Genomic DNA, 11280 nt, shown 5'->3' with positions numbered 1-11280 from the left:
CAGCATATTTCTCAGCAGAAATTCTGCAAGCTAGAAAGGATTGGGGCCTATTTTCAGCCTCCTCAAACAAAACAATTAGCAGCCAAGAATTCTGTATCCAGTGAAACTGAGCTTCATATATGACGGAAAGATAGTCTTTTCCAGGCAAGCAAATGCTGAGAGAATTCACCACTACCAAGCTACCATTACAAGAACAGCTAAGAAACTGGATCCCTTCCTTACACCTTATACAAAAATTAATTCAAGATGGATTAAATACTTAAATGTTAGACCTAAAACCATAAAAACCCTAGAAGAAAACCTAGACAATACCATTCAGGACATAGGCATGGGCAAGGACTTCATGTCTAAAACACCAAAAGCAATGGCAACAAAAGCCAGAATTGACAGATGGGATCTAATTAAACTAAAGAGCTTCTGCACAGCAAAAGAAACTACCATCAGAGTGAACAGTCAACCTACAGAATGGGAGAAAATTTTTGCAATCTACCCATCTGACAAAGGGCTAATATCCAGAATCTACAAAGAACTTAAACAAATTTATAAGAAAAAAAATCAAACAACCCCATCAAAAAGTGGGCGAAGGATATGAACAGACACTTCTCAAAAGAAGACATTTATGCAGCCAACATGAAAAAATGTTCGTCATCACTGGCCATTAGAGAAATGCAAATCAAAACCACAATGAGATACCATTTCACACCAGTTAGAATGGCAATCATTAAAAAGTCAGGAAACAACACGTGCTGGAGAGGATGTGGAGAAACAGGAAAAATTTTACACTGTTGGTGGGGCTGTAAACTAGTTCAACCATGGTGGAAGACAGTGTGGTGATTCCTCAAGGATCTGGAACTAGAAATACCATTTGACCCAGCCATCCCATTACTGGGTATATACCCAAAGGATTATAAATCATGCTGCTATAAAGACACATGCACACATATGTTTATTGCGGCACTATTCACAATAGCAGACTTGGAACCAACCCAAATGTCCATCAATGATAGACTGGATTAAGAAAATGTGGCACATATACACCATGGAATACTATGCAGCCATAAAAAAGGATGAGTTCATGTCCTTTGTAGGGACATGGATGAAGCTGGAAACCATCATTCTCAGCAAACTATTCCAAGGACAGAAAACCAAACACTGCATGTTCTCACTCATAGGGGGAACTGAACAATGAGAACACTTGGACATGGGATGGGGAACAACACACCCCAGGACCTATCATGGGGTTGGGAAGGGGTAGGGATAGCATTAGGAGATATACCTAATGTAAATGAAGAGTTAATGGGTGCAGCACACCAACATGGCACATGTATACATATGTAGCAAATCTGCACATTGTGCACATGTACCCTAAAACTTAAAGTATAATAACAATAATTATATACATGTATACATGTATATAATTATATATATATATAAAGAATAGCTAAAAGGAGCTCTAAATGTTGAAACAAATCCGGCAAACAGATCAAAACAGAACCTCTTAAAAGCATAAATCTCACAGGACCTATAAAACAAATATACAACTTAAAAAACAAAAAGAAAAACCCATGGTATACAAGCAACAAATAACACAATGAATGGAATAGTATCTCACATTGCAATACTAACAGTGAATGTAAATGGCCTAAATGCTCCACTTAAAAGAAACAGAATGGGCCAGGTGTAGTGGCTCACACCTGTAATCCCAGCACTTTGGGAGGCTGAGTTGGGCGGGTTACGAGGTCAGGAATTTGAGACCAGCCTGACCAACATAGTGAAACCCCATCTCTACTAAAAATACAAAAATTAGTCAGTTGTAGTGGCACACACCTGTAATCCCAGCTACTCAGGAGGCTGAGGCAGGAGAATTGCTTGAACCCGGGAGGCGGAGGTTGCAGTGAGCTGAGATCATGCCATTGCACTCCAACCTGGGCAACAGAGCGAGACTCCATGTAAAAAAAAAAAAAAGATACAGAATGGCAGAATGGATAAGAATCCACCAACCAACCACCTGCTACCTTCAAGAGATTCATCTAACACATAAGGACTCATATAAACTTAAGGTAAAGGGATGGAAAAAGACATTTCATGCAAATGGACACCAAAAGTAAGAAGGAATAGCTATTCTTATATCAGACAAAACCAACTTTAAAGTAACAGCAGTTTAGAATTTCTACGCACACTGGAAGAGAGAGGTCCTCTTTCTTTGTCTAATGCAGCCATGGCTTGTGGTCCCAAGAAGCATCTGAAGTGGGTAGCAGCTCCAAAACATTGGATGCTGGATAAATTAACCAGTGTGTTTGCTCCTTGTCCATCCACCAGCCATCACAAGTTGAGAGAGTGTCTCCCCCTCATCATTTTCCTAAGGAACAGACTTAAGAATGCCCTGACAGGAGATGAAGTAAAGATTTGCATGCAGGGGTTCATTAAGGTTGATGGCAAGTTCCGAACTGATATAACCTACCCTGCTGGATTCATGGATGTCATCAGCATTGACAAGATGGGAGATAATTTCCATCTGACCTATGACACCAAGGATCACTTTGCTGTACATCGTTATACACCTGAGGAAGCTAAGTACAAATGGGGCAAAGTGAGAAAAATCTTTGCGGGCACAAAAGAAATCCCTCATCTGGTGACTCGTGATGCTCCCAGCATCCACTACCCTGATCCCCTCATCAAGGTAAATGATACTATTCAGATTGATTTGGAGACTGGCAAGATTGCTGGTTTCATCAAGTTTGACACTGGTACACTGGTAACCTATGTGTGGTGACTGGAGGTGCTATCCCGGGAAGAATTGGTATGATCACCAACAGAGAGAGGCACCCTGGATCTTTTGACATGGTTCACGTGAAAGATGTCAATGGCACCAGCTTTGCCACTCAACTTTCCAACATTTTTGTAATTGGCAAGGGCAACAAACCATGGATTTCTCTTCCCCGAGGAAATGGTATCTGTCTCACTATTGCTGAAGAGAGAGACAAAAGACTGGGGGCCAAATAGAGCAGTGGGTGAAATGGTCCTTGGGTGACATGTTAAATCTTTGTATATAATTTAAAATAATGTGGCATGATTAACAGGAAAAAAAAAAAGCAACAGCAGTTTAAAAGGACAAAGAGGGACATTATTTAATGATAAAAGGACATGTCCAACAGGAAAATATCACAATCCTAAACATATATGCACCTAACACTGGAGCTCCCAAATTTATAAAATAATTACTAATAGACCTAAGAAATGAGACAGACAGCAACACAATAATAGTGGGGACTTCAATACTCCACTGACAGCACTAGACAGGTCATCAAGACAGTTAACAAAGAAACAATGGATTTAAACTATACCCTGGAACAAATGGACTTAAGAGATACATACAGAACATTCCATGCAACAATCGCAGAATACACATTCTATTCAACAGCACATGGAACTTTCTCCAAGATAGACCATATGATAGGCCACAAAACGAGCCTCGATAAATTTAAGAAAATTGAAATTATATGAAGCACTCTCTCAGACCACAGTGGAATAAAACTGGAAATCTCTAGGAGTTCAGTCAAGATGGTAGGGAAAATTATAAAATAAAACACAAACCTTCTTGGAAGGCCAAAAGGTTTTTGCAAAAGCTTCAGGATAGAGTTATGGCTGAAGGCAGCCTAATCCTCTTTGAGTTATAGCAAGGGTAATTAACATAGGAATGTAGAGTAGTTTATCTAATAGCTTGTTTACTCATGTGGTTCTAAAACTAACCTTTGATCATCTGCAGGCAGCATAGTGCTCTGTAGGGAGGGGAGTGGAGGAAGGCTACCAGGTTGATTACCCTCTAATGGTGTTTACCTGAGACTTTTGTCATTTAATATGTAATGAATAAATGCTGGGAGGGCCAGAGAGTGACAGCACCCTTCTTAGAGTCTGAAAGTGGCCTGAACCCTCAGCTGGAATGACAAGCATAATATCTGTGTCAGTGTACGTATTCATCCATCGTTGAGTCAGGGTCTGCAGGACAGACCCCCACAGGTGGTGACCCCGATGTGACCAACACTGTGAAGGAAGCACGACAGACCCCTCGAAAACAAAAGTGAAAAGGACCATGTAGTCAGTGAGTAATCAGTAAGTCATTGGTACCCACTTGGGATCTCCAAGTTCAGGGGAGATTATTCAGGCTGAGGTTTCATCATGGGACAACAGTTATCAGCTCATCAGAAACAGTATATAAAAGTGTTGAAACAGCTGCTTAAGGCTAGTGGAGCCTCAGTTTCCCAGGCTCAGTTAAGAGACCTAATGCAAACTGTAGTAAACCATAATCCATGGCTCCCGAAAGAAGGCATGCTACATGTAGAACTCGGGGAACAAGTAGGGAGAAATCTTAAACAGCATTATGCACAAGGGCAACAGGTCCCAGCATCATCTTTAACACTATGGGCTCTAGTAAGGACGGCTTTGGTCCCATTATACACAGAAAAGCCTAAAAAGGGGAAGGAGGAGGAAATATCACCTGCCTTGCTGCCTCCTTTTCCCTCAGCCCCACTATCACCAGGCCAAAATAACAAAGAGGAAATGGAGGTTTTGCCTGAGCCCCCTCCTCCAATAAGCAGGAAAAAAGACAAGAAACACATTCCAGCTACGGGGCCTTGTCTTAAGCAAGCAGCATTAGAGGGGGAGCTTTTAGCCTGCCCAGTAATGCAAGAACGACACAGCAACCAGGTACATAAACTCGTTTCTTTTAACGCTTATAAAGAGCTAAGAAAAAGCATTAAAGAAAATGGAGCCGCTAGCCCATTTATGAAAGGAATGATTGAGGCCTTGAAAGGCCACTTCCGTATGACCCCCTGGGACTGGTCAATGCTAGCTAAAACAACTTTGGAGCCTAGCCAATACCTCCTCTGGAAGGCAGAATACAATGAGTGGTGCGAACAAGCCAACCAGAATCAGGCAGCCGGGTAAGACATAACAACTGATATGCTCCAGGGGAGGGGTCCTCATGCCAATGTACAACAACTAGATTTTGATCCCCAGGCCTATGCTCAAGTGTCTGTGTGCGCTCTCAGGGCTTGGGACCGAATTCCCAAAAGCGGAGTTCAACAGGGATCTTTCGTAAATGTTCTACAAGGGCCTCGGGAGCCATTTGTTGAGTTTATCAATTGGTTAATCCAGGCAATTAAGAGACAAATTAGCCACACCCAAGCTGCTGATATCTTATTGTTGCAATTGACTTTTGAAACTTAATGTGGTTTGCCCGCAGGCAATCAGAGGAAAGGCAGCCACAGTCGGGGAGCTTATATGAGCGTGTCAGCTGGTAGGAACCCAGACACACAAAGCCAAAATATTGACTATGGCATTAAGGTCTCCATAGAATTGTTTTCTATGCGGAGAGCCAGGTCATATAAAGAGGGAATGCCCCCATAGTAGAGACCACAGTAACTCAGGAAAAGAACCCCCTTCTATATGTCCCCGATGTAGGAAGGGGAAACATTGGGCAAAACATTGCAGGTCTAAATTTGATAAAAAACACCAACCCCATAAAAAACCAGTCAGGCAATTTCATGAGGGGCCAGCCCCAGGCCCCACTCCCAGCTGGGGCAATGCCAGCAGCTTTCCTCGGTCAGATGGGAAGCCCACAGTCCTCTTTCTCAGAGCAGCCACCACTGGGAACACAGGACTGGACTTACTCTGCCCCAACGAATTAGTGCTAAAAGAAAGAAAAGACCTTAAAAGGGTTGCAACTGGGATCTGGGGTCCGCTGCCTCTGGGATTAGTCCTGGGGTGGTCTAGCCTATCCAGTAAAGGAATTAATGTGCTAACCGTGGTAATTGATAGTGATTATCAGGGGGAGATATTGGTTATGATGGACTGTAAAGGTATGCATATTCTTCCCCCGGGTCAAAGATAGCTCAGTTACTGATTTTATCACACTGGGTCCCCAATGCCTATGGAAAGGAAAGGGGAAAGGGAAGTTTTGGGAGCACAGGAGACACAGGAGTATACTGGAATCAATTAATCACTGATCAGGGACCCATGAAAAAATTGGAAATAAGAATTTTACTGGCTTATTGGACACAGGGGTGGACATTTCAATCATTAGTGATCAAAATTTGTCAGAAACTTGGCTTTGGGTCACTAAGAAACAGAAAATTGTCAGCACCATGGAGGCACACACAGCCAGGCAGAGCACACATCCCCTAACATGCTGTGATTCAGAAGGAAGAAAGGTAGTTATACAACCTCTAATCATGCCCATCCCTGTTAATCTTTGGGGATGGGACCTATTAGCCCAATGGGGGGTTACTCTGCAGACCCCTTTCTAACAATGGCCACTGTTATTATTCCTCCCCTACCCCTGACGTGGCTCCCTCAAGATCCGATTTGGGTAGAACAGTGGCCTCTGAAGGGAAAGAAATTACAGATGGCCCATGAATTAGTTGAGGAGTAACTGAAAGCTGGGCATGTCGAATTATCTAACAGCCCTTGGAATTCACCCTTTTTTGTCATTCCCAAAAAGTCTGGGAAATGAAGACTTTTGCATGACCTACGTGCTATTAATGCTAATTTGCAACCTATGGGACCCCTTCAGCAGGGACTCCCTTCCCCCACGGCAATTCCTCAAGATTGGCCTATAATCATTATTGACTTAAAAGATTGTTTTCATATGATTCCCCTAGCAGAACAGGACAGAGAAAAATTCGCATTTATAATACCAGCTATCAATAAAGAAAAGCCAGCTTGTCAATTTCATTGGAAAGTGCTTCCTCATGGAATGATAAATAGTCCTACCATGTGTCAGTATCATGTAAATCAAGCCTTGCTCCCTAGTAGAAAAGAATTTCCTGATTGCAAGATTATTCATTTTATGGATGATTTTCTACTAGCAGCCCCAACAGAGCCAATACTTTTAAATTTATAGTCCTCTGTCGTAAAGAATACACAGCTAAGAGATTTAATCATTGTACCTGAAACAGTACAAATGTCCTCTCCTTGGAAATATCTTGGGTACATACTAACTTTCTTGTCAGTAAGACCTCAGAAGGTTAAATTAAATACTAGCAACTTACACACCTTAAATGATTATCAGAAATTACTGTGCGATATTAACTGGCTCCACTCCACTTTGGGGATTCCTACTGATAAACTACAAAACCTGTTTTCTATCTTAAAAGGCAATCCAGCCCTGGATTCTACCAGATATTTAACCCCTGCAGCAAAAAGGGAAATCGAGGAAATAGAACAAGCCATCTCTCAGAGGCAGCTAGATTGCATTGACGCTATTCAATCTAATTGTTTATCTTTCTTACCAAACACTCCCCTACGGGGTTAATAGGACAGGTGGCCCCGGGCTACGCTTCCTAGAATGGGTTTTTTGCTGACATACCAGGACTAAAACGCTATCTTCCTATAGTCAGTTACTTACTAAAGTAAGTTACTTACTAAAGTAACTGACTATAAATAAAGTTACTTATTCATGCAATCAGTTACTAGGTTATGACCCTGATGCCATCAGGATTCCTTTAAGTAAGAAGAAATTTGAAGCAGTATTGCCAGTATCTATCGATCTGCAAATAGCTTTCTCTGATTACACAGGACAAATAGGGCACATACTTCCTGCTGATAAACTCCTTTATTTCTTATCTCATACCCTGGTAATCTTGCCCACAAAAATAGTTCACTCCCCCATATCTAATGCTTTAACACTGTTTACTGATGTTTACTGATGGCTCTGGTAAACATGGAAAAGCGGCAGTCTGGTGGAGACCACATAATTCAATCACTTGATCTGGGTTTACTAGTACTCAGAGAGCTGAGATTGGGGCCCTGATATTGGCCTTTTTCCAATATCAGGAAACTTTTTCCACTCAGCCCATAAATACTGTAAATGACTTGGCTTACACTATTTATTGCAGAACCCTGAAACAGCCTTAATTAAGTCCACTCTCGAGCCCACCCTGTGTGCTCTTCTTCTTCGACTTCAGCAATTGCTAGATCAATGTACACATCCTATTTTTATCACACACATTCGAGCCCACAGCTTTCTGCCTGGCCCAGTGGCTTATGGCAATGAACAAGACCTATAAGTTATGACATCACTGCTTGACCAAGCCACCCAATCGCATCAATTTTTCCACCAAAATTGAAGAAACTTATCTAAACAATTTGAACTTACCCAGAGGCTGGCTAAACAAATTATCCTACAATGCCCAGATTGCCAGCTCACTGGCCTTCTTCCACAGGTGTTAACCCTAGAGGATTAGAACTTCATCAGTTATGGCAAACAGACGTTACACGTGTCCCTGCATTTGGAAAACTTAGATATGTACATGTATCCGTTGATACCAACACTCATCTAATTAGTGCAAACACCCCTCGGTATGTCATTAAACATCTTTTAACTTTTGCATTTATGGGGCAGCCCACAAAAATTAAAAAATTAAAACCGAAAATGGTCCAGCTTATGCCAGCTCACAATTTCAACAATTTTGTCACACGTGGAATATCCAACATTCCACAGGCAACCCATATAACCCCAAGGACAAGCCATAGTAGAACGTGCCCACTCCACCCTTAAAAATATGCTCAGAAAACAGCCAGAAAGGGGAAGTATGAGTAAAGACCCTCCAACACTATTGGCACAAGCCTTATTTACCCTTAATTTTCTAAATTTAGATGACAAATTTCAATCAGCAGTAGAAAAACACTTTGCTAAAACCTCTCAAGACATAAAACCTGCAGTTTTATGGAAAGATGTAAACAGTAATGAATGGTGTGGTCCAAATGAATTGTTAATGTGGGGAAGAGGGTATGCTTGTGTCCACACCTCCTCAGGTCCTGTTTGGATTCCAGCATGATGCATTAAACCATACCATGGCATGGCTAGGACCCAACCCGGTATCAGAGATGAAGGAACTGACCCTGCAGGATCTGCAGCCCCAGACGATGAGGCTTCCGTGGATGACACAAGCCCCAGACGTCACCTGGGGGATGCTGAAGAGAATGACTCAGGAGACTGAACAAATTCTGCTCCGGACACAAACACCATTTACTTTAGATAATTTGTTCCTTGCTATGCTCTCTGTTGTACATTGCAACTCACGTAGGGTATTGACCCTTTCTATGCTCTCCTTTTGTCTGCAACCTGTACCTGCTACTCTCTACTGGCTCATATCTTAGAGCTACCTTTCTTTCGCCCTGTCACCTGGGCAGACACCCTCTTCCCAGCCTATAATAACATAACTGCTTGGCTAGGAGGGATAGATTTACACCCAGTGGGGTCCCTAAGTAATGGCACACATTGGACTAAGGTGCCAGATAACACTACATATCACTCCACCATCTTCCCACTGTGTGTAAGTTAAAAAGGTTCTAACACTTACTGTGTATCTGCCCAAACACAATTATGGCCACATCATGGCAAAGAAAATGTCTTAACAGCCTTAGTTGCAGGTAGCCTCAAACCAGGTAACGCAATCAATGCCGCTTTCCCAAACATTCCTTCCTGTGCTAAAGGGCAAAACTGGGAAAGTAATGGATTTCACTTTAGCTGGGAGGTCTGTCACGGGGCACAAGCCCACAGCCTCCAGTTAGGCAATGATAACATCTTAGACTGGAGTCCCCACAGCCATTTGCAGGGCAGCCTTACTGATGTCCTCATCTGTCAAGGCATCAATCACAGTTTCATAGCCATGTCCCATTTGCCTATGATTTGGGTCAATGGGGGGATGGGATATCCCAGACCCCAAGTAAAGTCCATGCCGCCCCAAGACACTTTATGGCACCTGGGACATCTTGGCACTTCCCTTGACACCTGGCATGGAGCATATCATAATTCCAGTAACAACAATAGTATAACCATCATACTGATCAGTTACAGCTGATTTGCACTACCCATCCATGTTTTCTTTATGGGAACCAATATTTCTATTTCACCCCAAAACTCCACATTTGTGACCCAGGTGCAGGGACAGGCTTGGTTTGCCTCATGTATCACTAATTACAATATATCTGATCTAAATATTACTAGTGTCATGGTATTAAGAAAACAATCTGAGGCATTCATACCAGTCAATTTGACATGTGATTGGCAAAGATCCTCTGCCCTTGCCACCTTAGACCATGCCCTGTCCCAGGTCAGACACAGAAGACTCATAGCTACACTTATGGCCTTTATAGTCTCAGCCATAGTCATCCTAGCAACTGCTAGCATTGCTGTGGCATCTATTACTGAGTCAGTACAAACTGTTGCCTTTGTAGATAACCTGGCCAAAAATGTGTCTAATGAACTTCTCTTATAGCAGGGTATAGATCAAAAAATTCTTGCATGTCTGCAAGCCCTTAAGGCTGCTTTGAAATATGTGGGGAGCGACAAGATGCACTGGCATTCCAACAGCAATTAAACTGCAGCTGGGAGCATAAGCATATCTGAGTCACTTCTCTACCATGGAATCAATCAATGCACAGTTGGGATGAGGTGAAACAACACCTCTGGGGAACCTTTCATGATAATTTAACAGCAGACGTAAAGCAACTTAAAACTAAAATTTTAGAATCCCTTCACACTGTAGATCTACACACCCAACAAACAGCCATATGGAAGGGTGTGCAAGATCATCTCTCCTGTTTAGATCCCCACCCCTGGGGGTCACTCTTTGACTAGAAAAAATGTTGCTAATTATACTCATGATTGTCTTATGCTATTTACTAATTCTAGGATGCAAAGCCAGAAAAAGAGCAATGACTGCCACTCCTGACAAACCTGTTGCTGCATAAATCTGCACTCTCCAATCCATAAGACCTGATGCAGAAAACAGAAAAGGGAGAGATGTAGGTGTTCAGTCAGAATGGTGGGGAAAATTATAAAATAAAACACAAACCTTCTTGGAAGGCCAAAAAGTTTTTGCAAAAGCTTCAGGATAGAGTTACGGCTGATGGCAGCCTAATCCTCTTTGAGCTATAGCAAGGGTAATTAACAGGAATGTAGAGTAGTTTATCTAAATAGCTTGTTTACTCATGTGGTTCTAAAACTAACTTTGATCATTTGCAGGTAGAATAGTGCTCTGGGGCGGGGGGCAGGGGGGATGGAAGGTGACCAGTTTGAAATTAAAAACCTGCTCCTGAGTGATCATTGGGTCAAAAATGAAATCAAGATTGAAATTAAAGAATTCTTCGAACTGAATGACATACTGACAAAACCTATCAAAACCTCTGGGATACAGCAAAGGCAGTGCTAAGAGGAAAGTTCATAGCCCTAAAGGCCTACATCAAATTGTCTGAAAGAGCACAGACAATCTAAGG

General features: G+C 42.2%; 1 pseudogene; it reads left to right on the top strand.

Moving 5' to 3' along the window:
- Window positions 1-2134: 2134 nt before the first annotated feature.
- On the top strand, window positions 2135-3015 carry LOC103215145 (small ribosomal subunit protein eS4, X isoform-like; annotated as a pseudogene).
- The last annotated feature ends 8265 nt before the right edge of the window (window positions 3016-11280 follow it).

The sequence above is a fragment of the Chlorocebus sabaeus genome, chromosome 4, assembly GCF_047675955.1.
Source record: "Chlorocebus sabaeus isolate Y175 chromosome 4, mChlSab1.0.hap1, whole genome shotgun sequence".
In the NCBI taxonomy this organism is placed as follows: domain Eukaryota; kingdom Metazoa; phylum Chordata; class Mammalia; order Primates; family Cercopithecidae; genus Chlorocebus; species Chlorocebus sabaeus.
Note: the sequence above shows the minus strand (reverse complement) of the source record. Positions and strands in the feature narration are given on the sequence as shown.